Source organism: Canis lupus, chromosome 3, assembly GCF_048164855.1.
Source record: "Canis lupus baileyi chromosome 3, mCanLup2.hap1, whole genome shotgun sequence".
NCBI lineage: Eukaryota > Metazoa > Chordata > Mammalia > Carnivora > Canidae > Canis > Canis lupus.
This window is the reverse complement of record NC_132840.1, coordinates 1,194,187-1,222,109: the sequence shown is the minus strand read 5'-3', so window position 1 is coordinate 1,222,109 and position 27,923 is coordinate 1,194,187. Positions and strand designations below refer to the sequence as shown.

Below are 27,923 nucleotides of genomic sequence, written 5' to 3'. Positions count from 1 at the left end.
TAAATAAGACATGAGGCCAAACTGTTTTCTACAAGTGAGTTTTACCCAACTGTCTAGGAAATTATCATTCCAATTTCAGACAAACTGTTCTGGAAAAGAAAAAGACCATACACTTCCCAAGTCCATACGAAACCAGCTAATCCCAATACCAAAATTGGACAAAGCCATTACAAGAAATGAGAACCAAATGCTTGTTCTACTCATGAATATGATGGAATTTATAACCAAAATATCAAAATTAATCTATACATATATTAAAAACAAAACAAAACATGATATACTATGACCAAGTCGGATTTATTCCAGGTATGAAAGGATAGGTTAATATCAAAGACTGGATAGATGCAATTTATCATGTCATCAAATTAGAATAAATTGTTAGGCAAGACCAAAAGAATTCCATGAATAATCAGCAGTTATTCATGATAATATTTTTCAATATTGTGTTTTTTTTTTAAAAAGACACAAACCTCAGTACGTCTCTATGTATGATGATTTTCTTAGAAAAAGAAACACAGGGGAATCCCTGGGTGGCTCAGCAGTTTAGTACCTGCCTTCAGCCCAGGGCGTGATCCTGGAGACCCGGGTTCGAGTCCCATGTTGGGCTCCCTGCATGGAGCCTGCTTCTCCCTCTGCCTGTGTTTCTGCCTCTCTCTCTGTGTCTTTCATGAATAAATAAAGAAATAGAAACACAAAACAAAATACATGGTTCATGGCCTAAATATGGAAACCTTAGGAGCCTTTCCTTTAAAATCAGGAACACGGTACACCTGGGTGGCTCAGTGGTTTAGTGCCTGCCTTCGGCCCAGGGTGTGATCCTGGGGTCCTGGGATAGAGTCCTGTATCGGGCTCCCCACGTGGAGCCTGCTTCTTCCTCTGTGTCTCTGCCTCTCTCATGAATAGATAAATAGAATCTCAAAAAAAATAAAACCAGGAACACAACACGAAAGCGGACTTTCATCGCTTTTCAGCATCTCCATCAGAGGCTCTTTGTGTTCAATCCCACTTCTACTCTTTGCTACTCTAGGAATCAGACCTACACCGCCATATGAAGACTCACTATGAACAATCCTCCTTCCTCACCCCATCTATCTTTCATAGGCTCTGCAACCTCAGCCAAGCCCTTGATCTCCACCATCAAAGCATGAGATTCCCAAATGTCTCTCTTGATTGCTGATATATTGCAACCTTCTGTCTACAGATCTATTTCCCAGAGGCTAAGTGTGTGAAGTCACATGACTGATGGTGACAAGGTGCTGACGACCTGTCTGTGTCCCCTGATTTAGGCATCTGACAACTCCCATCCTCCCCTGGTGGCCCCTGCCTTCAGGCCCCTCTTCTCCGGGGCTGCGCTCCCTTCCCTCTGCCACTGCAGCCCACAGGTGGCAACTCTGAAAGCCAAGTTTTCAACCTGGGGTCCAATCAGCAAAATTGGACTGTTTCACTATTTGAAAAACATAAGCAAGGAAAACAGAGTCATATCACATAAGCGCCTGTTCAGGGAAAATATGACCTTAAGTACGTTGTAAATGGATTTAAAAAGGTTCTTTTGAGTCAGGAGAAATATAGGTTTTGACATGACATCATCTTTTCAGGCAGGTAATAAGGACCCATTTCTGGGTGGTACATAGGGGCAGAGATCCTTCCTTTCAGTGATAGCTTTGGGGAATGCTCCAGTATATAAGAATATGCTGACCAGATCAATAATTCAGGTTTTTGAAAAGTATAGGAAGTGGGGGTGAGTTGGTAGCTTGGAGTTTGATGGTACTTGATCAAAGAGACCAAGACCATAAAGCTAAAGCAGGATTGAGAGCTGCGATCTAACACTTTGGCAAAACCTTAGGAAATGGTGGGACATGCTGGTAGAGTAGCTTCTAGAAGCAGAGGAAAGTGATGACCAATTCTAAGCAAAGTGGAAATGCCAAGGTGCCATTTCAGATAGTGAAGGAAAGGATTAAAAGGCTCAGGTAAGTAAACAGGCTGCAGTGGATATGTTATGTAAAGACAGAAGTATTACTTTTCTTGTAAAGGCCAAGATGACACTATTCACCTAGGTTGTAATGCTCTGCTGACAGACAACAAACGTCAAGAAAAAAAGTTAGTAGTGTTTCTCTTCTGCAAGGCAAGATTGAATAAAAGAGGCTCTCACAGAACTGGCTCACTAATAGCAATGTGGATACGGGGGTTCCAAAGCAATCGAAGCCAGGTGGCATTGCTTATTCCGGATCCCAGGGGTTCATAATTATAAACTGATAAGATGCATCAGCCAAGAGGTCGTGACCTACACAGGGTTGTGAAGATGTTTAATAGAACACAGCACACATAGGAACCAAACAGATGGGCAGGCAACAAGAGCGCCTCTTAATGTAAAATCAAAAGAAAGTGGGAAAGCATGAGCAGGAGGTTGAGGACAGTTGCTTAAACTAAACTAAACTTGCTTGCTTAGTTCCCGTGCTTAAGCCAGTTTTTGTATTTGCAACTTATGTACTTCAGGGAGTTGCCACATCAATACAGTTTTTATGGGTCTGGTGATCAGGGGAATATGGAAACGGCTCTGAAGAATCAAAGACAAATCGCAGCATCTTGTATCCCCTACCATAAAGAATGAACCACAATCCCTGGGAAGTTTCTTCAGATTCTAGAGATCATATATTTCACACCTTGAATTACCACGTTAGCTTCAATGCTTCAAACTCTCGGTTTTGAGTGAGGCCTAGAGCACACGATGGTTCTCCAGGAGGTCCAGGCCCTGGTGGAAGCAAGTCTATTCCTAGGGCCATATTGCACAGAAGAGCCTACAGTGGTAGAGCTATAAGTGCTGGGAAGAGGTACAGGGTGGGAGTTCTGACGGGGCCCAGTGGGAAAACCACAGTTGTGGAGTGAGGCCCTCTACGCATCTGCAGTAGAGAATCAGACCACCTTGTAAACAGCTCCCGGGACACTAATAGGCCTCGGTAGAGACAGAGTGCGTGACCATGGGACACCATGTAACTGCCCATCATGTGTTGTGTTAGACCTAGTAAGCAATAAGGTCGAGCAGGACAGCAGTAATTCATCAGAGATGAAAATGGTATACCCAGGATCAAGCTCGAGCAGGACCGGAGGGCATGGGCAGGCTGAATGAGCCAGTAGCCCCAATCCTCCTCTCACAATTCCCTCCAGTGTCTCTCAATTCAAATCTATGGCCAGTGAGAGGATCCTATATGACCACCAAAGGAAAAAAACAACTTCTATACATTTTGGGGATGGGTTAGCTCATATGTGGTATGCAAGCCAAAAATTGATGTCAAGGATGTTGGAGGTATGCTTAGGCATAACCGTGAGAGAAAATATCAATGGGAAAGTTTTTCAATAGGCAGAGGCTCAAGAGTTGCGCCTAGTTCTGCACTTTATATATTGAAGGAAGAACCCGAGGTGGGAGTATTTATGGAATCGTGGACAATGGTATGTGAGCTAGTGAGCTGGTGAGAGGTCTAAAAAGAAAAAGATGAAAATCTCAGAGACGAGGAGGACTATGGTAGAGGCAGGCATATGGGGGTGGGGAAGTGGTGTAATGATTTATGTATCATGTTAATGTGCACCAAAAGAAACACTTTTCACAGAAGGGGCACTGAACAACCAAGTAAACAAAAAATGGCTAAAAGATGTCAATTTTATATAATTGTGAAAATTAATATATCGTACTATAATCGATATAAATTATCTAGATCCTGCTCCATGTCAGAAGGACAGCAGCCACTTCCATTTCCTTTTATATTTTCAATATTTGACCCACAAAGGATTTGAGTTGGTTTAATATAAGAAGACGTTCAATAAGTAATAGACTATTGGGCTAGAAATTAAAAATCAAAACCATAGAAAATGAAAATAAAATAGGAATTGTGGATATAGGGTCAACCTAGTTGCTAGAGTGAAGAGACTATTTGATTTTCAATAACCAGTTAGTTAAATATGGCAAAACCAGGGATGACGCCAGGTCTTCTGATTGCTACGGCGATATGCTTTCTACTATACCAAGAAGTACACAAATTAAGAGTAAACTACTATAGGAGGAAATGTCCTGCAGTTAGTTAACAGCTGTGTTAATTCTTTAGAAGGAAAGTTGATGCATTCCCCACCATGTGATCCACACTGAATCCTGCGTGGTGAATATGAGAAGTCATGTGCTGTTCTTTTTACCCCTAAGTAGCCCTGCAGTTTGTTCTTTTCCATTATGCTGCCATCTTATTAATGAAGAGTTATTATGGCGAATAAATCTCTTGGGGAAATTTAAGCTGGTAAACTGTTTAAAGGGGAGGACAGAGGTATTTGCAAGCTGTAACTAAGGACTCCTAAACATCAGGACACATAGCATCGTGCTCTCACTCTTCCACATGAGCCACAATCATAGTGCATTTCTTTTTGGGGTATCTGGGCCAGCAGGGGGAAGGGAGTTGAGGGCAGGGGTGGGGGAGAGGTAGAGTACAAAGCACAAAACAACTGTGGTGGATTTTCAGGGCATAGAAAAATACTCATAGTTGGTAAATGTGGAAATGAGAAAAAAGGTGAATCGCTAGAGACAAATATCTATGTAGGATTTAAAGGAAAATGATGGAATATGGTATACTATAGAGGAAAAAAAAAAAACCTGCCAAGTAATCAACAAAGAGAAAAAGTGGTCACAGAACCTGCTTATGATGAAGCAGAGAAAACTAATTGACCCATATAATCCTACTGGGAGTACGGGAAGGAAGATATTTTTCTCACTTTAAGAAATAGAAGCACTTTCATTTGTAAAATGACAGCCTTTACTTTCCATCAAAATGCACACCCTTTCCTTCTCTTGAGATCTAAATCAGAATTAGGAAAATAGACTGTGGTTGCATGGAGATAAAAAGGACTCTGATTTGTTCTAGGACAGAACAGTTTTAGTGAACCCTGAAAACTGACTATTCTAAAAGAAGTCAGAATTCAGTGAATTAATCACCATGTAAGGCTTAATGATGTTGGGGTTAGAACAAAGAAAACAATTAAATATTGAGAGATTTCTTAAAACAAGTGATCTATGTCAGTTGCTTCCTTTTTGGATTATAATTCTAAAAACCATGATTGATTAGATATTTGCTTAATGAGTTATATATGCTATGAAACAGATTATCTCAAAACTTAGCTGTATAAAACATGTATTTATTATTTTATGGTGTCTGTGGTTCAGATTTTCAAGAGCAGTTTGCCTGAGTGATTCTGGCTTAGGGTCTCTCAAAGCACCAGCCAGGAGTTGTAGTCATCTGAGGGCTTGACTGGGGCTGGAGGATCAGCCTCCAAGCTGGCTCTCTCGGATGGCTTCTGGCAGGGAAACCCAATCCTGGCCATATAGACCTCTTGCTTGTTATGGGCGTCCTAAGAGAAAGTATAGGATGCTTAGGTAAATTTGGATTTCAGGTAAACAACAAATAAAATTTTCCCTTATGTCCCCAACATTGCAAGGGACATATTTATACCAAAAAGAACATGCTCTGTTTATTTGAAATTCAATGTAACTGTGTCCTGTATTTTTATGTGTTAAATACGGCCACTCTGTCTCATGGTATGGCAGCCGGCTTCTCTCCCACCATGTGATCCAGAAGAGACAGAAAGTCAAAAGCTATTATTATGCTCCTTATGTCACATTTTAGAAGTCAACTGCCATCACCGCTACCTCATTTCATTCATCGGAAGCAAGACACAAATCTGGCACACACTCAAGGGGAGGGGCACTGGTTTCCACCATTTGAGAAGAGGCTTGCTAAACGATGTGTACACATTTGAGAACCATCACAGATACATAAGTACCAGCAGCATATATATATATATTCTAAGGAAACACTTTTCTGATTCACCATTGACTTTAATTCTCTAAATGCAATTTAAATGCTTTAAAATGCGTTTAATTCATCTAAACACAAAAACATGGATGCACATACACACACTCGTGTACACACACACATAGGACTTCACTGCATGGAATTGAATTAATTATAATTTGTGATGATAATACACGTATTATAATTCTTGATGACACCATCCATTTAGGCATGACCTTCATTCATTTGTGTTTTTAGTTACTTGGTTATTTAGTTGGTTAGAATCATGCTATAACTACCAAGAACCTACCACTCTGAATATAGCCTACATCTAATCAAAGGATTTGCCATCTTATCTTCAAGACTCCTCCCAGAAATCTTCATTCTCATCACATATTGGTCATTTCCTTACTTTTGTGTGCGTTGTTTTATTCCTAAAAATGTGCGAAAGCATATATATATATATATATATATATATATATATAGTTATTTAGCTGCGTAGTTATATAGTTATATAACTAGAGTTATGGGCTTATTTTGTTATACACGTTATATATCTTATTTTTAATTTCATAAAAGTGTATTATCATAAATGCAATGTTTTTCACTTAATATTTTTTATAACATTCATCCATATTGCTGACCATTCTGATGGTGATTTCACTTTGACTGCGTATAACCTTCAACTGTTTTGCTATATTACAGTCTATTCATTCATTCACTCTCCTAATGATAGGCAGGAAGGTGTTGTTTCCAGTTATTTTGTTAGAACAATGAGGCTCATACTTATGTCTTTCAATGTCCATGTATAAGAGTTTCATTTAGATATATGCATAAGGGTGGAATTACTGTATAAGTAATTCCCATGGGCAGGAAAAGCAAACCCAAACCCAGAAGAAGTATCTATTCCTACATGAATGAACCGCTATTTCTTCTATGGTAAAGGAGACCCAAATCGATATGCAGTAGCTGGTTGGCACCTTGAGGAGTAATGCTTAGCATCAGTCTCCTGCTGGCAACTTGAACATTCCAAGGTTGGCTAGATCAGCCTTACATAGTATGAACCATGATGTTGGGCTCATCAATAGCATCCCTCTTTGCTAATATGTCTGTTCTTTTTGTCATTGGCCATCATGCCAATGACAATACCTGGCTAATATCAATTAACCATGTAAATTTTACAAATGAGAAAACAGAAACTAAACTGAGTTTTCCGGAATAACAGATCTATTGGTTCATTCAAACCAGGTCTAACTAATTACAGAGTTCATGCACTTTTAGTTGTGTTGAAGTTAACAAAGTACCTAAATCTCATCTAAATCCTTAATCTCTCTGATCCATGGGAGTGCGGATTAGAAGCTTTATAACTCCACTCTTCTCTAATTCTCTAATTATAAAGGCAAGTGCCCTTAGTCTAATGTTGCATATCCGATTCGTGAACTTCTGCTGATACGACGTTTGCCATCAATATTGCCAAAAAAATAATGACATTTTTTTCTCTTTGACATGCAGTGTGAACGGATGAACTACACCAGGAATGATGAGGAGTTCCTAAATAAATTTCCTTGTGTTTCTTCACCCAGTGGCCCAAATGTATTTCCTCTCCACTGCTCGCTTCCCATCAGTCAAGTACTGTATCTCTTTGCCCACCTTGATTACACTACTTTTGACTCATGGGGCACGTGCCTATTGATTTAGGCTCCTCGCCAGTCAATATTCTCCCCCCAACTTCAGTCTCTTTCCTCCTGCTGCCTCTTTACATACAGTATGCCTGAGCTCTGTGATTTCAACTACTTCTGATCCTAGTACTTCAGTGACTCTTTGGTGCCATCATAGGAAGGAAGCAAACAAGCAACAATAACAACAAAACAATCAACAAACATCCCCATCCCCCTTGTTGCCCATGACTCCCCCTTCCATGGCCTCATGGTTCTCACCATTTGTCTATGTTGTTCAGTATAGAACACAGTGCCTGGAAATCTCTCTCCCCTATTCTTCATCAGTTCCTACTCAGTCTTCAAAATGCAAACCAAGCATCATCTTTCCTTGAAGCCTTCCTTATTCTCCTCACGATTCTCTTTCCCAACTGTATTAGGTGTTATGCCATGTTACTTCTATGAAGATTTAATTATTAATAACATACAATGAAATACAGTCAGTTAGTGGTAAGACTGAACTACATGAAGGTAAATATCCCACTTTTATTATGGCTTTTAAAAGTTACATAAAATTTCTTTTTTTTAAGATTTTATTTTATTATTTTTTTTAATTTTTATTTATTTATGATAGTCACAGAGAGAGAGAGAGGCAGAGACATAGGCAGAGGGAGAAGCAGGCTCCATGCACTGGGAGCCCGACGTGGGATTCGATCCCGGGTCTCCAGGATCGCGCCCTGGGCCAAAGGCAGGCGCTAAACCACTGCGCCACCCAGGGATCCCAAAAGTTACATAAAATTTCTTATAGTGAGGCAGTGTTTAAAATATTTTACAAGGGATGCTTGGTGGCTCAGGTGGTCAAGTGTCTGACTTCGGCTCAGGTCATGATCTCATAGCCTTGGGATCCACTTGGGAGTCTGCTTATTCCTCTGCCCCTCCTCCCACTCTTTTTTTCCCTCTCTCTAATAAATAAATAAAATCTATTAAATATTCTACAAGGGACACCTGGGTGGCTCAGTGGTTGAGCATCTACCTTTGGCTCAGGTCGTGATCCCAGGGTCCTGGGATCGAGTCCCACATTGGGCTCCCTGCATGGAGCCTGCTTCTCCCTCTCCTGTGTCTCTGCCTCTCTGTGTGTGTGTCTCTCATGAATAAATAAATAAATCTTTAAAACATATTCTACAAATATTAACTTGGTTACTCCTCACTACAACCTGTGATGTACATGGTATTATAATCCATATTATACAGTTAAACAAACTGAAGCAAAAAAAAAAAAATACTAGGTAGCTTGCCCAAGGCCCCTTGGCCAGTAAGTGCTAGTTCTGGACAGTCTGGCTCCTAATTATTCTTTTAACACAGCTCTATGCCCCATATCCATATTGAGAGTGTCTAACTGTGTGCTTGGCAAAAAGGAGGTGTTCAATCAGTATTTCTTTAGTGAATAAACCCTCTTTCTATTTATTCAAACATGGAACATGAAATGCTTTAAGTGTACAATCAAAATGTCTGTATCAAACAACAAAAGTCACCCTTCAATGGAGCATGGCTTCACTTGGAATGCACTTGGAATTCTGGAAAACAATGCTATATCATTCAAAAAGAAAAGAAGAGAAAAAGGAAATGGCAATATTATCTTTAAACATAATAAAAACAGCTCAACCTTGGAGATAATATACCAATAAGTGAGACATCAAATGTCACCGAATCCATTTCAAGCTCTTTAGGGTGCTAAGGTAGTAGATAGATTTCCTCCTATTTTAGTTTTCACTTTATGAAAAGCCTTTGCTGATACTGGTGGTTCACTTTGCTTGTTCTTTGTAGGGACCACCCTGGAGTAAAGGGGTTCAGGTGGAGAGACAGTACTTGTCATGAGTTGAAGAGATCAGCCCACTACCATTCATGACTCAATCAGCCTGAATGCTCAGGGTAAGAAAAAGTAACTGAACGCCTACAGATGTCACATCCATCAAATCCACACCTATACAGCATTCTTCATGTTCTGTGATGAAAAGGGTTTGAAGTTTCACCCAGAATAAATTGGAGAGAATAGAAGCAAGAATGAACAATTAGTCATGTTTGTCTTTTGTCTCCAGTTTAGAAAAATGAAACAAAATATCACTTTAAATGTTTTTTTTTTTTTAGGTGTTTGAGGTTGAAAATTTTCAACATGAGTAGTTTGCATAAGTAGCATGATAAATTGTGCTAATTTATATTACTAACAATAGCTATAATTTATCTGGAAGTCAGCATAGAGCAGTTCAGTTCTAATGCCACTCTGTATGGAGGCCATCATTAATGAAACTTTCTTAGGTAAGACGTAAGGAAGTGGAGGCTTTCTGAAGTTAAATATCCCAATAGAGCCAGAGTATGAAAATACTTTTGTCTGATTATACAATACATGTTAAATAATAACTCGTCTCTCTTTGAACAGTTCATGATGGGAGGGTGGAAATGGGTACATAGAGAAGCCTCATTGTATTAACTGAGAAATCACATCCTAGGTGAGGGGTAAGGAAGAAAATATCCCATGGATCTGTTTGGAGCCAAGAGGGTCCTTGGGCTCTTTGTCAAATAATCACCTTAGAGTGAAGAAAGGAGTGGGGAACATGAGTATAAAGGATGTGCCATCTGCCACAAGCCACACCAAATTATACCTAAGGACTATGGGGGTGGAGGTGCTGGTGATAGTTGTAATAGAAATAACAGTACAGGGATTCCTGGGGGGCTCAGGGATTGAGCATCTCCATGCTCAGGGCTCAGGGCATGATCCGGGGTCTCGGAATGGAGTCCTGCATCAGGCTCCCCACAGGGAATAGATAAAAAATAAATGTATAAATAAATAAAATATTTTTAAAAAGGAAGAATGGTATAAAGTATTGATTTTTTAGAAGAGCTTTCACATGCTAGTGACCATAGCAAACACTTTGCATCAGTTATCAAAGGAATATTTTCAAAGACTAAGCCTACTATCATCCTTTATTTGCAGAGAAGGAATCTTTGGCTTGAAGTCTTAACAGGTGTGGGAAGTAGACCTTTTTTTTTTTTTTAAGATTTTATTTATGTCTTTGAGAGAGAAATCACAGGAGCAGAGGGATGGAGAGGGGCAGAGGGAGAAGCCGACTTTCCACTGGGCGGGGAGCCTGATGTCATGACCTGAGCCAAAGGCAGACACTCACCTGAGAGCCACCCAGTTGCCCCAGTAGACAGTTCTGAAGCAGCCCCCAGGGTCCCTGCTGCTGCTCCCTTCGAGTACGCCTGCGTGCTCTGAATTTGGTGGGAAAGTCACTGCAGGGTTAGGTTATATCACACATTTGAGTTTAAGAAAGGAACCTTTTCTGGGTAGACATGGCCTCATGATGTGAGCCCTTGGACAGTACCAGGTTCTCCATGGAGAAAGCATTCCCAGAGTGAGAAGGACTCAACACGAGGGAGGGCCCCTGTCGCTAGCTTGAAGACTGAGGGCGCCACATGGAAAGGCGTGAAGGCAGCATCTGGTAGTTGAAAGCAGCCAGCCAGGAAATGGGAAACCCAGTACTACAGCAGCGCAGAGCTGAGTGCTGCCATAATCATGTGAGCTTGGGCTACCTCGGGCTCCGGGGGAGAGCCCAGCTGGGTTCTTGATTTCAGCTTTGTTGAAACCCTGGGCTGGCATTTAGTCAGACTGTGCCCAGACTTCTGAATGACAAAAGTGTGAGCTAATAAATGGCTGCTGATTGAAGCTACTAAGTTTGTGGTTAATTTTTTAACGCAACATTTAAAATACGCATATAAGATGTCCTACAGCAATTAAGTTGCGAAGTGAAAGCGTAAATCCCACTATGACTCTGGATTACAACTCTTAGCCATGTGTCAACAACATGTGCCTAAATAGTCTGAAAGAACTGATTCAGTAAAACCTCGTAAGACATTTCAAATGTAATGGGGCACAGCTTCGGACTCATGGCATCATGTGAAATGTTTACATAAAAAGAGACAGAGGGTCCCAATGAGAGAGAGGTTCTAGGCAAGTAACTGCCCTGGCGATCATCTCATGGGTGGGTGGCTTTAGCCATGCTTGTCGCAGCATCAAATCTGATGTGCCTTTGGTGGGAACACTGGCCACGACTTCAGGGGACAGCTGTCATGCCCAAGGGCAGAGGATGGCTTCAGGGCACGCAGTGCTCCAGCAAGCCTCGAGCCTTGGGCAACAACCCCTGTGGAAGAGCCAACTGCTCTGTCATGGGGAGCAGCAATTGTGGAGTGGCCTCTCAGTTTCTGGAATATTCCAAGGGGTTCTCAGATACAAGCCTTCAGATATGCTTCTACCTCTGACACACGTGCTTTGCTCTTGGCTCTCTTGGGCCATTTCCATATACAAACGTAACTACCACCTTCTCGAGAAACTTTCTTTGATCAACCCATCCAATCTTATTTTGCTGCCTCTTCTCAAGCATCCAATTTGGCCCCTCATAGAACTTAACACACCTTATATTTTTTCACTTGTTTATTTCTTTTTTTTTTTCTTTCTCATTAAACTTTTGTTTTAATGGGTCTCAAAATTCTGTGACAGATTTTTGGTCAAGTTGTTGCCATTAAAAAGTACTGATTTTAAAAACCAATAACTTAAAACTGCAACACACACACACACAAATAAAAAAAAAAAAAAAGGTCCACAAAACATTCTCTCCTTCTGAAGGTTTTATGATGCATTGTTATCATTAACCAGCCTTTTACTATAAAACTTAAATGGCCAATTGACACAAACCGTTCTGAGACCGTGCTTCCACCACCAATTAAGCCTGGGGTGCCAGGTGTTGGGGATAATATTCATTTAGCTTTCTGAGCTGCTTTCTGGGCAGCCTTGGTGACCTTGCCAGCTCCAGCCGCCTCTTGTCCATTTGTTTGATGACACCCACAGCAACCACCTGTCTCATGTCACGAACAACAAAGCCCAGAGGAGGATGGTCAGAGAAGCTCTCAACACACACAGGTTTTCCAGCGACCATTTCAACAATGGCAGCATCACCAGATTTCAAGAACTTGGGACCATCTTCCAGCTTTTTTCCAGAGCAATGATGCAATGATCTATCTTCTCCTTCAGCTCAGCAAACTTGCGAGCACTGTGAGCTGCGTGACAATCCAGCACAGGTGCGTATCCAGCACTGATTTAGCCCGGATGGTTCAGGATAATCACCTGAGCCGTGAAGCCAGCTGCTTCCGTCGGTGGGTCATTTTTGCTGTCACCAGCCACGTTGCCACGATGAACATTTTTGACAGATACGTTCTTGACATTGAAGCCCGCGTTGTCCCCAGGAAGAGCCCTACTCAAAGCTTCATGGTGCAATTCAACAGACTTGACTTCAGTAGTAACATTGACTGGAGCAAAGGCGACCACCATGCCAGGTTACAAACACCAGTCTCCCCTCGGCCCACAGGGACGGTACCAATACCACCAATTGTGTAGACGTCCTGGAGGGCAGACACAAGGGCTCATCAGTTGGATGAGTTGGCAGCAGGGTGCAACCCAGAGCTCCAGGCAGTGTGGTTCCACGGGCACTCCCATCGTTACGGGGGACTTTCCATCCCTTGAACCAAGGCATGTGAGCACTTGGCTCCAGCATGTTGTCGCCATTCCAACCAGAAATTGGCACACATGCTACTGTGTCGGGGTTGTAGCCAATTTCCTTAATGTAGGTGCTGACTTCCTTAACGATTTCCTCGCATCTCTCTTGGCTGCAGGGTGGCTCCGTGGAATCCATTTTGTTAACACCAACAGTTAGTTGTTTTACACCCAGTGTGTAAGCCAGAAGGGCACACTCACGGGTCTGCCCATTCTTGTAGACACCGGCTTCCAATTCACCAACACCAACAGCAACAATCAGGACAGCACAGCCTGAGATGTGCCCGTAAACCTTGCTTTTCATAAAGTCTCTGTGTCCTGGGGCATCAATGATGGTTACATAATACTTCCTGGTCTCAGATTTCCACGGGGTGATAGATATCCGTGGTGATACCATGTTCACATTCGGCTTTCAGTTTATCCAAGACCCAGGCATACTTGAAGGAGCCCTTTCCCATCTCAGCAGCCTCCTTCTCATTTTTTTTTTATCTTTTGTCAATCCCACCACATTGGTAGATGAGATGGCCAGTAGTGGAGACTTGCCCGAATCTCCGTGTCCAGTGACGACGATGTTGATGTGAGTCTTTTCCTTTCCCATTTTGGTTTAGGTTTAGTGGTGGTTTTCATGACCCCTGTGCTCTGGCGGCAAACCCGTTGTGAAAAAGTCACTTGTTCTCTTCTTATATATTGTCTCCCTGAATGCTGAGACTGCTATTAATAAAACAATAGCATGTTGGTCAACATATAAAGTGAAAGTGCAATAAAAGGTCCCACATTAAACTTCACAATCTAGACAGTGATATCCACATGCTAAAATGTTGAAAGAGGAATGAGTGAAGTCAGAGACCCCATGGTTTATGCAACAGCTAGCAGTGACTCATCCAGGATTAGAACTCAGGCGTCTGAATCCTTGTTGCTCAGCAGAACCACCATTAGAACAAACAAGAAACAATGCCCTTAGCAGGTACAATAGTGCCCGGCACACACAAGTCACTCACTAAGTATTTGTGGCAAGAACAAAGGAATGAATGTACACCAACAGGGGCAGAGTAGGGATGCCTTCAGTTAGCTTTTCGGATGGGATTGAGTATAATAATTGAATATAGTAAGAGATACCAGAGGGAGACAGAACATGAGAGACTCCTGACTCTAGGAAATGAACAAGGGGTAGTGGAAGGGGAGGTGGGCAGGGGGATAGGGTCATTGGGTGATGGGCACTGAGGGGGCACTTGAAGGGATGAGCACTGGGTGTTATACTATATGTTGGTAAATCAAGCTCTAATAAAAATAAATAAAAAAGGAAAGTCACTCAAGAAAAAAAAAAAAAAAAAAAGAGATCCCAGAAAGATTAAAAAGAGGAGAAGGAAGCAGAGAAGATAATCATAGTGACCATTACAATCTGACTGTGAATGAGAATTACAAGACATTGCAGATTTACTCTAGACCTGCAGAATCATCATCACACTTATGGAGGCCAGGGGAACATGGACATTGTATTTTTTTAAGGTACCAGGTGACTCTGATGATGTACAGGTAGGTGAGCAGGAAGACGTGTCTCTGGTTCCCACTGGAAATACAGCAAAAATCCCAGTGCTTGTTTTCTCAGCTGAAGTCTACATTAAAGACATACACATGTACCGTTTCTCACTAAAGTTATCTTTTTTCCTATCCATGTGTGAAAATTAACAAAAGGAAACCTTGTTTAAAATGGAGTTGGGTTGGGACACCTGGGTGGCTCAGTGGTTGAGCACCGGCCTTTGGGTCAGGGCATGACCTTGGGGTCCTGGGATCGAGTCCTGCATCAGGCTCCCTGCAAGGAGCCTGCCTCTCCTGTTTCTGCCTCTCTCTCTTTGCCTCTCTCTGTGTCTTTCATGAATAAATAAATATATATTTAAAAATAGATAGAGGATAGATAAATAGATGATAGATAGATAATAGATAAATGATAGATGATGATAGATAGATAGATGATAGATAAATGAATAAATAAATAATGGAATTGGGAGGTCAGCAGGGGCTCTTTCATACCATCACTTGTCAGTTGTGGACTCCTACAGGAAGAGAGAGACCTTGCAAGTCCATATGATTTTAGCTACTTTGTTACTCAAATGGGAAAAATAAAAAAAGATTTCCTCCTGCAAATGGGAAAAATAAAAAAAAGATTTCCTCCTGCGTTGGCAACAGCCCAGTCAATGAGAGAAGGTCACAGTTCAGCCAGTGAGAAGCCAACCGTACCTCAGTCTCCCAGTTTATGCCAACAGACTCTTTGCTTATAGAAGCCTTCCAAAAAAAAAAAAAAAAATAGAAGCCTTCCCAACCCCCTCGTCCCCTCCATGAAAGAGCGTCGTCTCCTTTGTTTTCAGGACTTGCCTATGATTGTGCCAGAGTGTGCAGATTTCAGATTGCAATTCTCTGTTACTCTTGAATAAACCTATTTTTGCTGGTAAAATAACTGACAGTTTTATTTTTAAGATTAATATGTGCATCATCAGGCCAGAGAAATAACAGTGTAGAAACAATTATCTTAATTCCACTTTATGTATTTTTTGGCAGTCTTTACCCAAACAACCCCTAAATACCTGAAACTGTACAAAGAGAACATATCTGTATAGAAATAAAGCTCTTCTCCCAGTTTGATGCTACAGTATCATCATTTGAATCATGAAGAAACTGAGATACAAAGAGATCGTGCAACTTGTCCAGAGCCTAAAAGCTGATCAGTGACAGAGCTAAGATCAAATTTTGGGTTGATGCTTAAGTCAGGCTCTTGCCTACCTAATAGAAACCCACCTACCTTGAAAAATAATGTGTCCCAGTTTTTGAGGGATGAAGAAAATATGCTACACACACACACACATACACATACACACACACACAGACATACACAAATTAAGAGATATCTGGGGAAACATAATGAGTTCAATGTGTTTGAGCTACATAGTGTGAAGTCATAAATGAGAAATGAGAATAGAGAGTCAGAAAATCACCTTGGAAGGCGACGTTAGAGATTATGGAATTTGTCTTTATGATGAGGAACTAACAAACTGTCTTTAGCATCTAGCTCAGGGTCAACACCGTAGCATTTATGCTAATTATATAACTGTGTGCTCGACTTCCGTAAAAGCCTCATATGACTTATATGGAAATTGAAAACAAGGGGAAAATTTTGACTTTTCATGTGTGGTAAAGTTTTTCTAGTATAGGGATGAGATATTTGGTCTTGTTACTATATTTTTATGAATGGTTAAAATAGCTTCAAGGTTGAACTCTAGACACACAAAAAAAAAAAACCATGAGTTTAAGCCAATGTAACTCCATTTACAAACAAATGTAATTCCATTTCTAGTGTCGGAAAGCATGTGCATCTAGAGACATTATTTTTCTTAAAATTTAGCTTGAGTTAACTATGGGTGATTCTTATGAAATAAACTTTACATAGAACTGCCTCTACCTCTTCCAGGGCCAAGATAAATACAGCGTACTAAGCCTGGAAAGGCTCTACTAGAAAGGTTCTTCAATGTACACTCTACTTGAATCTTCTACTGGAGTAATCATAACAATAGAAGTATTGCTTTATTTATCCCCTGAATGCTTTTCTCGATTTAAATCTTTCACAAAAATATATTTTAAATGTCCCTCCCTGAACCTATCCAGATGATGAAATTATAGAAGTTTACACAAAAGTGTAGCATATGTGTAATTTTGCATGAACATGTATGTTACTAATCCTGAAATCAAATGACCCCTTAGAATGACCACGGCCAATCCTTGTAAAGCCTTTCTTATTATTCTTATCCTCTACATTTAATAGAAAGAGAAATTCAGTAAGTAAACAGTAAGTAAATACATTACTCATATTACAAATTAAATCATGTAGCATGAGAAGCAAAGTGAGTTAAGTAGAGCAATATTCAGATGTGGAACATTTTGACATACGACACTATTGCACACCTTTCTTTTTCAAATGCAAATTAATCTTGAGTGTCATTTAATTAAGAGATTATAATAAAATACCCAGAAGAAGAGCAGAGAAAGATAGGAGTAATTCTGATGAACAGAAAGACCTACACAAAGAGAGGATAACTGAGGTCGCAAAAGTAAAAGACTGGAATTGACCAAAAAGTCCTATATGACAAGAAAGCATTTGCCTCCAATCAATGTCATTTTGCTGAAGCTTATTTACCTGCTTGTTCCCCCTCCTCCGGGGGTGTGCTTATTTATTTCAGACAATGCAAAAGCTGTGAAGAATCAACCTGTTGCAGAGGAGGTTTTCCACCCCATGTAGAATAATGGGTCACTGGCCGGAAGTTAGTGGACACTCCTGCTTCGTTATGGTCAACAATGTGTTCCAAGAGGTCCCGTGACACAGAGATGTTTTACTTTCACACTTCTAAAATTATTTATGTAATACATATTAATTTGAGAACAGAGAAATATAGGGAAGAAAACCACTAATCTATATGTTGTTCACTTATAATAACACTATACCTTGTTTTTTTTTCCAAACTGCGATCATACCGTGTGTTCCATTTTTTAGCCTATACTCTTCCCTTCTTGCCCTCTGCGCGCACACACACACACACACACACACACACACATTTGAGGTATAACCGACATGTAGCACATTACTTTGATGTGCACACCTTAATGATTTAATACTTATGTATATTCCAAAATGATAACCACATAAGTCTAGTTAAGTCTTAGCGACTGTCAAATACACAATTCGGCATTTATGTGCTTCCGAATGACTGTTTCTGTCAAATATCAGGAGTGACATCAGTGGACTATCCTAAGTTTCTTAACTAGACAAAAAGAACCCAATTTCCAAGGTCATTTATGACTTCAAACACTTACTGATAACCTAATATTTGAGATTAAAGTGCTGAGTTGTAGCAATGGTGGTTAAAAACAGAACTTTGCTCTTCACAAAACATAGAGAATACAGCAGTGGAAACTCACACGCAAAAAAATGCCCTGCACGGAGATATAAAATTATAGAAGTATGAACATGAAATTGAATAAATGGTAGAGAAGAGGGAGAGAGTAATTTGATCTGGGATTTCAAGAGAGGCATCACAGGAGAAAAGCCCCCCGTCCCACCCACCCACCCCCTGGCCAAAATAACGTTAAGAACATAAATTAGAGTTTAAGAGCCCAAAAATGAGCAACAGAAAATCAAACATGCAGAAAAGTGCTAGAAAAGAGTTTCTTGAATCATTTAATTAAAGCAAAGGAAAGGATGGTTTTAGAGTTGATGTTGGGCAACTGGAACCAGGTACTCAAATACAAACTCTATTTCATACTTGTTGTTGTTGTTGTTGTTGTTGTGTGTGGGTGAGTTTCTTGTGTTTTTGTTTGTTTTACTTTTGTTTGCTGTCTTTGATTTTTAGAGAAAAAAGTGAATACTACTTTTTTACATATAAAGGGCAGTTTAAGTCTTACTAATTTCCAGACTTCTGTGCCCGACAAGGAAAGGGCCTTTCCCTCTAGCTCAAATTTAACAAAACCATTAGGAAGGTTCTCATTGGCCTGGGTTTGATCAGATGTACACCTTGAGCTATGATGATGATCTGAGCTTAAACCATGTGTTTACTCCCAGGATCATATTAAAAGGTGGCAGCTTCTATTCTAACCATATAACCATAGATGGGAAAGAGTGACTCTCAAAATGGCAAGGGTGTTTTTTTTTTGTTTTTTTTTTTAGGGTGGGTTTTTTTTCCAAAAAATGAAGCAAAAAACAAACAAAAAACAAACAAACAAAAAAAAAGGGTGGATTGATGGCCAAACAAATTTTACATGCACTGCTACATCTCTAGAAAAGGCTCTTAGAGGATGCAGTTAAGTTTTATCTACACTGATAGTACAAAAGTGAAAATCCATTAAAATGCTTTGTTTATGGCCTACCATTTTCATGGGCCCATGCAGGGTTATTTTAAAGCAACAGAGGCTGATTTTGTCTTGTAAGGAGTTGGTGATATGCAAGGTACCTGACACAGCTATTATACGTTGCTTCCACACCCTTTCTTTCCCAGACCTAATATCTCATGGAAAAAATTAAAAAGAGCTCTGCATGATGTTCATACTTGTTTGTTTTTGGTCTTTCAACTGAGAACAAATTTCAGAACAGCACTTAGTTTCCATCCAACTCCTCATGGGGAAGATATGTTGAAGAATTTCTAAACATGGAAAACTTCTCAGAATTTATGTTAGCCTGGGTGATCATTCAGCATCGCATTGCTAGTAGGAACTTCATAGGAAATGAGGTCAAAAGACAGATCTGAGTTCAAGTACAGAAGTAGAGGTTCCACATTGTAAAAGACACGATTCATATTCCTTCTCAAGTAAACTGCTCCATACTTTCCTTCCTTCACTGCTCCTGTTTATTTGGGTATATTTTTCTTCCTTGCTATCGTCTTTCAACAGATATACAAAAATTTGTTGGGGGCTCTCCATGTTCATAACACAGCTCTAAATGTTTATAATGGATGAACAAGACAGACGGGAAGCTTATTTATTATTGGGGTGGGGCAGAGTCATGACAATTTGTGTGTATTTGATGCTAGAAAAGAAGTAAGCGAAAGAGAAATCCAGTAGAAATGATGTAGAGAAATAAAGCAAGGAGAGCAGCTGAGGGAATAAGGCTGATGGGATGGAAAGAGGACGTAATATAGAAAATTCCAAGGGATTCTTTTCTAAAGAAGGAATTTGGAGCAGGAACCTGAAGAAGGAAACCCAACCTGTAAGTAAACGGAAGAGAATACACGAGACGTTACCTGAATGGCTACTACAGGCTCAACGTCCCTAGCATGTTGAAGAAATGGTGTGCAGGCCAGTGCAGGTGGAGCAGCGAGAAAGGTGGCAGGATGTGGGAGAGAAAAAACATTAGCACGTCCCGGATAATGATCGGATACATGACTGCAGTGTTAACTGCCGATTCATACGTTGTCTGCTGGAGAGGAAATAGTATAAGGCATTCCTTCCTGCTTCTGAGAAACCTGTGGTATGTCCGGGAAGATAAAACTTACATATATATGAAACAAGAGCAAACAATTTCAGAGCCAATGATGATGTGCAGTGCAAACTCTAAGTACTGCTCAGGAAGATTAATCAATGGGAGCTGGGGGACCAGGGAACTTCGTTGCAAAACTGGAACCTGAGGTGCATAGAATTAGAAAGCCTGGAGAGGAAGAGTCTGTACTGAAAGTCATCCTGGAATAATAATGTGCAAGATAGTCTTCGGTGAGAAAAGGGGCTCGTGTGGGGGAGAGGGCAGTTACGGTAAAATCTCTCATTCCTTCAACCATAAGTAAGGTAAGGTAAGGTAAGGTAAGGTAAGGTAAGGTAAGGTAATCATAAGGTAAGGTGATCATAAGTCCCTGTTGTATAGGAGTTGCTTATTCCAACATGATTATTAGTAGGACTGTCTTTGACTCTCAAAGGTGTTCTGGTCTGGATGCTAAATTATATAGTCACCCTAGCAAAAGCTGACATATTGTAAATATGCATTCAAATCCATGCATGCAAATATGGGACCATTTACCCAAACTGAACTCAGGTTCTATACAGAGAAGTTATGAATAAATAGGAGGCACGGTTAATCACCAGTTCATTCAAATTTTAGTGATAACGTTTGAGAACTTCTACCAATGAGTCCCCTCACCATCAGAAATACACAAAGATCATTTTCCAAAAGATCCTTCACTCCCTTATTGAGCTGGTGTTTTGTGCTATGGTTGGATTATGCTAGCAATTAATGATACCAGAATAGAAACATTAAGTGACTGCCATTTTCTCTTAGTAAAGCTACAATAATCTATTAAACAGTTTGATGTCTAGGAGATTTCATCCTCCAAATAAGATACATGGGAAAGTACATTTTCTCCAAAATCTCCTTTGGAAAAGAGCATAATGGTGACTAATACATGCTTGGTGAAACAAAAAGTACATAAGCTTTTTTTTTGCTTTTATTTATTTATTTATTTATTTATTTATTTATTTATTTATTTATTTTCAGACCAGAGCATTGAATTTTTTTTATTGGTGTTCAATTTACCAACATACAGATTTTTTTTGCTTTTATTACTGTAAAAGGTTAGTGGGGAAAAAAGAAGCTTATGAATAAATGAAGGTATCTGACAGCCCAGTTAATGAGCTCTTGGATCTTATTTTGATCAATGAGTCAAGTAGGAAGCTTTGTTTAGACCTTGGCTAATCAATAAACTATTTTGTAAAACAAGAAACAGATTTGAGGGCATTGGATTAATTTTTAAATTTAACACATCAGGTAAAGAAAAATCAGCAAAGATTTTAGGATTTTTGGTTGAAGCTCCTTAGAAGAGTGTGTGGTAACCACAAAGAGCACACAGCTTTAGGAAACTTCAGTATCTTAGGTTTCCATTTATCCAGATGTGATGCTGGACCTCAGTCCCATTGACTTTAAAACTCTTTCCTGATTTTGCTTGCTGAAAATCGGTAATTTTAATAGAACATTGGGTAACAACGAACAAGAACAAACTAAAACTGTCTTTGATCATTCCAGGCCTCAGTGCCCTCAGCTATAAAATAGGAACATCTCATTATTGTTCTCAAATATTTCTATCAGCCCTAATATTGTTTTTGGTGAAAACATAAGACTCTAGGGGTTATTGGCTGGCTCAGTTGGTGGAACATGCTGTTCTTGATCTTGAGGCTATGAGTTCGAGCCCCATGTTTGGTATATAGAATACTTAAAAAAAAAAGACATGATACTAATAAAAATATAGCAATATATTATATACCACTGTATCCCTGAAAAGAATTTAACCTACTTCAACATTTTGTGAATTATGGAAGAGCCCCATAATCATATAATCTTATATATGCAACTGCTAACATATATTTTATACAAAAAGAAGTACTACTTCTTTAACACTTGACATGACCAAATTAAACAAAATGTACAAAATAATAAAAATGTATAGAACTATACACTTTCAGAGTTGGAGGTGATTTTAGGTATTATCTTTCACCAGATTAAATATTAGGTGTCCATCAAGATTAATTAATATGTTCAAGTGTGAAAAACAATTCAATCTATTGATTTACTGATGCATTCATGTTTCTGTCTGTACATCTATCCATTCACTCATCCATCCGTCCTTCCATCCATCCATCCATCCATCCATCCATCCATCCATCTATCCGTCCAGCCAGCCAACCAATTAGCCACGCTTCAACTGTTATGTGTTAGATATCCTGCTTCAAACATCACATGTCATATGGAAACATGTAATGGAAATTGTGATTTAGCAAGGCCTACGATGCACCTTTTCTCTCATTGTTAAAGAGGATATGGGAACAATTAAGGAGTCATTAAAATCAGTTACTATGTGAATCAGGAGTTTTCGTACTGCCTATTTTATTTTATCATATTCTTTGGGAGTAAAGGGAAAAAAAGACGTAAGAACTCACTGGGTCCTGGAATAGGGTCTGCACTTCACATTTCGCCATGTTGTTTCACGGATAGTAGTGTAAATGTCACACGATGCAGGCACTGGCAGGAAGGCTCCTTCTGCACTCCTAAGGCTTAATGATTGTGGGGGACCAGGGAAGACCATCCTAAAATATGCTACAATGGCATAATGATTATTTTTTTTAATTAAAGCTACTGAAAAAAAGCAGCTGATACAAGGCCACCTTGACCCTTTGACTCGCTGAACGCAGGAAATAAATCTCTCATGGGAAGAGTGTCCCTCCTTCAACTGAAGACTGAGAAGAATCCTTATGACCAGCGATGGGAGTTCAGTGCTGAAGAGGACTATATAAACAAACTGTGTTACTTTTATTAATTTACTCCCCCAACAGACATCCGTTTGGAATTCCATACTAACAGAAGCTTGTAAACATAAGTTTTCTTTATCCTGTCAATTCCTCCCATATTTATATTTCTTTGTCTAAAATACATAAATGCTGTATGCCTTGGTCATTTACTTGGGTATCAAGTCTATTACTGGACCTCCATGCACACGTAATTAAACTTTGCTTTTCGGTAGGTTGGTTGGTGTTTTTCTTCTGTTACTCTGTTCTGTGTCAATTATCAATCCAGCCAGGAGAACTTCTGAGGATAGAAGTGGGAATTTCTCTCTCCCCAAGATGTTCTAAAGTATCAAAGATATTAATGCATACTAGGAGAGAAGAATCCTTATCATCTAAAAGGATAGTTCCCACAGAACTGGATGGAAAAAGGAAAGGATTATTTTGATCCAAAAGTCATTTCACCAAGTTCCTTTGATGAAAGTTCAACTGCTGGTGCAATCTATACTTTGCCAGGAGGATTTAGGGATATTTCTCTGAATTTAACAAACCAGTTTTTAAAGGCAAACCTGTTCTTTCAGATTATACAATGATATCTCATGATTTCTAAGTCACTACAAACTTTCCTTGGAGACTGAGTTTCTCCTAGCTTATGTTCAAACCCCTTTTCTAAAACTTTGCCAAATCACAACACATTTTGTAGAGGAAGGGGAAAATGGATGGGAATTTAGAAAACAAAATTTTGACAGCTGATAGCTGTGACACTAAAATTTTATGGGCCCAGCATCTTTTTTCTATAAATGGATGCTGCTGAATTAAATTAGGAATTGCAAACTAGTGTCCATTAGCTGAGTATCAGTCTTTAACGTGTTATACTGGTCAGAACTGTGTTTCTTTATTATAAAACGTGATCCAGAGGTCCTTCGTTTGGGTGTGCACTCTGCAGTTCAGCACAAGCTCTCCTAGGACTTAGAGCCTAGCATCTGTTCTGTTTTACAGTTTATGATGCATCATCTAGCCTCTGTTACCTAATATCAACTCTGACCAAGGTCCCTTTCTACCCCCACCCACATAGCTCTAGCTCCACTTGGCCCTTTACTGTATCATGTCTTCACCAGGCCTGCTCCAGCCTTGATCTCTTTGCACTAAATGTGCTACTTCTGTCTCTACTGCTCTTCTTCCATATACCTGCTGACCCATTTAACTGACCCCTTTCCAACAATTCTTTGTCCAAATGCCCTCTTCTCACGGTGCCTGGGTGGCTCAGTCAGTTAAGCATCTGCCTTCAGTTCAGGTCATGATCCCAGGGTCCTGGGATCAAGTCCCTCATCACTCCCTGCTCAGTGGGAGCCTGCTTCTCTCTCTGCTCCTCCCTCCTACTCTGCTCTCTCTTGCTATCTCAAGCTCTCTCTCAATAAATAAATAAATAAATAAATAAATAAATAAATAAATAAATAAAATCTATATTAAAAAATGCCATCCTCTCAAAAGGAACCATCTAATTATAAGCCAAACTCATAACAGAGAGTAGAATTGTGCTTGGCATGGGTTGTGAAGTGGGAGAAATGGGGAGATGTTGGTCAGAGGGTATAAAATTCCAATTATAAGATGATTGAGTTCTGAAATCTAATATATAGCCTAATGACTATAGTTAACAATACTGTATTATATACTCGAAACTTGCTAAGAGAAAAGATTTTAAATGTTAACACAGCACCCACACACAAATAATTATGTAAGATGATGGAAACATTAACTAACTGAAAATAATTTCCCCTCTACTCTGCTAGGTTCTTGACTGAGACACCTCTGTGATAATCAAAAAAAAAAAAAAAAAAGAAAAAAAAAAAAGAAAAACAGATCAAAAGGAGAAAAATAAACATAAGTTTAATAATATGTCTACCTCCTGTACACATGGTGTGTACTCAGGAAAACCAAGCAACTCCATGCAGTGGCCTAAGCCATCCCCATAAATGCCACCTCCAGCTAAAAACAAATGAAGATGTTGGGGGTGAGGAAGACAATTAGGAGAGGTTACCAGGAAAAGCATAAGAAACAGAGATAAGGCTGTTATGCAGATTTAAGTCCTTGTCTTCTCCATTAATAAGTGTTTCCAGAGATTTAGAGCCATCTTTCTCTTCCTGGTACAAATTTCCTTTATAAATGTAAATGTCTCTTAGAAAGGATAACTTCTACTGGGTTTTCAGGGCTGCTCTTGTGCCTGCTGTTTCTAAAAAATAACTCCAGGGCACCTGTGTGGCACAATTAGTGACGTGTCCGACCCTTGGTTTTGACCCCCAAACCAAGAGATTGAGCCCCACGTTGGGCTCCACACTCAGTGCAGAGTCTGCTTAAGACCTTCTCTCCCTCTCACTCTGCCTCCATCCCTGCACATGCTTTCTCTCTCTCTCTTTCTCAAATAAGTAAATAAAAATCTTAAAAATAATAATAATCAGTTCAAGATAAACTTTATATCAAAGAGGCATATTTGGAGATGTACATTTTGCCCCCCCCGCCACCATATTTCAATAGTTCTTTTGCAAGTTATGCATGTATCAAACCATCACACTGTAAACCTTAAACTTACAAAAGTTCATAGGTTAAATATATCTCAATAAAGCTGACAAAAAATTGAAACTCCTCACCTCCAGACCTCCCTTACCTTCCTCTATTTTTTTTTCTTTTTCTATGAATTGCTTTCTCAGAACATTCCACCCCTGATGCAGAATTTTTCCTGAACTTTCATTTGTTCTTGCCTTTATGTAAATGCTAGACATCTTCTTCTTCTGTGCTAAACTTTGCAGTCAGCTCAGCCTGAGCGCAGATATACTGTCTCATAATGATAACAGGATCAGAAAGACCTCAGTTCAAATTCTAGTTCTACATTTTACAGATTTGGTTGTGTCAACTCTGAGCTTCAATGTTCTGTCCCAGGGAAATAGAAAACGCAATACACACATGGTATCATGTGGTAGTTAGAGTATCAACCAGACTCAAACACGGCACACTCAAAAATAATTATTCTTCTTATTAAGCACTTAATTGTTAGCCCCATAAAAAGTGAAGAGAGGTTTATGCACATTCTCAGAATTCTCAGAATGCTTTTTCTTTCTAGGTCTTTCCTGACCTAGTCTAAGTTTATCCTAAGTTATTCACTGTTTCTATAAATCTATGAGTAGATTATTACCTCAGGACGGGGTACTCTATTGGATGTCTAGAAATGTAAAGCAAGGACATCAAGAATTTTCTTTCAAGTTTAAATTAAGCATCTGAAACTAGTAGTATATCAAGGCAACAAAAGAAGGGGAAACAAACCTTTCTGCCAAACTAATTTTACTTTAAAATGGTCTGTACTCCCATGATTGTTTGCAGGCAAAAACCGAAAGTCAGGTAGAGGACACAGCTATTGAAGAGACCACAAGGGATGCTTCCAAGTTTGGAAAGTTAATAACCATAAGCTTAAAAATGCATCTGAATGAACTCTCACATCGCCTTCAAAACAGTCACAGACAATGCCAGAGTTTCAGATTCAAAGGAGGAATGACATAAAGGTTTTTTAATAAGGCTGGTGTATTTATTTTATTGTTTCTTTTTTTAATTTTTTTTATTGGTGTTCAATTTACCAACATACAGAATAACCCCCAGTGCCCGTCACCCAATCACTCCCACCCCCTGCCCTCCTCCCCTTCTACCACCCTTAGTTCGTTTCCCAGAGTTAGCAGTCTTTACGTTATGTCTCCCTTTCTGATATTTCCCACACATTTCTTCTCCCTTCCCTTATATTGTTTCTGTTGCTATCGCTATCAGTGGTATTATTGTAGTTGTTATTATTATTATATTAAAATCAGTGGGAAAAAAGTCCAGGAAGAAAGAGATGGTGTGGAAGAAATTTAACTGAATCATTCTTACAGGTGGATTAGAAGATTCTAAAATATGTAAAATTCATCACTTAAGGACATCTAGCTGGAAATTCTGTGGAAATTTTTTTTTTTTTTTAATTTCTAAGTAAGTAAGCTTCTCAGGAAAATCCTAACTGGAGAACATGATGTCCAGTTTCAACTATGTAGAAAATCTTCTCTCATAAGTGGTCCCAGATGCACATTCAGTCTTCAGCTTGAGTATTTTTACCAGTAGAATGTAATTCCCTGAAAAATCTCTATATTATTTTTAGAAAGCCCATCTATTAAAAAGTAAGTCCTATTGTGAACATAGATCGGGCAACATGTAAACTCATTCACTTATTCATTTATTTTACACACTGAGCAATGGACTAGATGTCATAAACAAGAGAAAATAAGGCATATACTCTATCTTCATATCTTCAAAGAGCTCACAACTTACTAGAGACAATAGATGAACATATATGTATTAACAACAATGTGATTGAGAACCTAATGAAACAGACTTTTTGGCTGCATCGGGGGTGCAAAGGTGGGACACACGAATTGCCATCTTGAGTAGAGAGACATAATAACATGTTTCAAAATTCACATCTTAAATAATCATTAAAACTCAAAGAATTTTCTCCCTTATGTTTCATATCATCATAATTGTAAAGGGGGAAAAAATTTCCTCTACTTTTCTAGATTCTTCTGGCTGGTCTATTAATTAATTGATATAAAACAGATGAACAGAAAAAAATTAATTACATATATGTGGGAACCCCATAAAAATATAAGACCCCCCAGGTAGTCTGGCAATTGAGACTTATATGCTAACCTGAGCTAAGAAGCAGGGGTAGGGACCTAAGACTTCAAAAGGGAGAAAGAAATTGACAGGAAGATGGAAACAACAAATATTTGGAAAACAAATGTTTGTGATGCCAGACACCATGGAGAAACAGTGGGACACAGAGGGGAACCTGATCTACAGGCCCTGCCAAGCTTACCCTTAATTTACCACACTTAGCCCATATTCTTTGTAGTTCTCTCCAGTGATAATTTTCTTCCTGGACCAGGCCATCTGTCTAAATTCTTTTGGCAGCTAGGGAGAGGGAAGTAAAAGACTTTCTGGAATCTTTTGGGCCTTGATTAACTTCAGCTCAAAAAT

The 27,923-nt window shown here is 39.4% G+C and overlaps 1 pseudogene; it reads right to left on the bottom strand.

Annotated features, from left to right (window-relative positions):
- Positions 1-12,819: 12,819 nt before the first annotated feature.
- On the bottom strand, positions 12,820-22,571 carry LOC140624330 (elongation factor 1-alpha 1 pseudogene; annotated as a pseudogene).
- Positions 22,572-27,923: the final 5,352 nt, after the last annotated feature.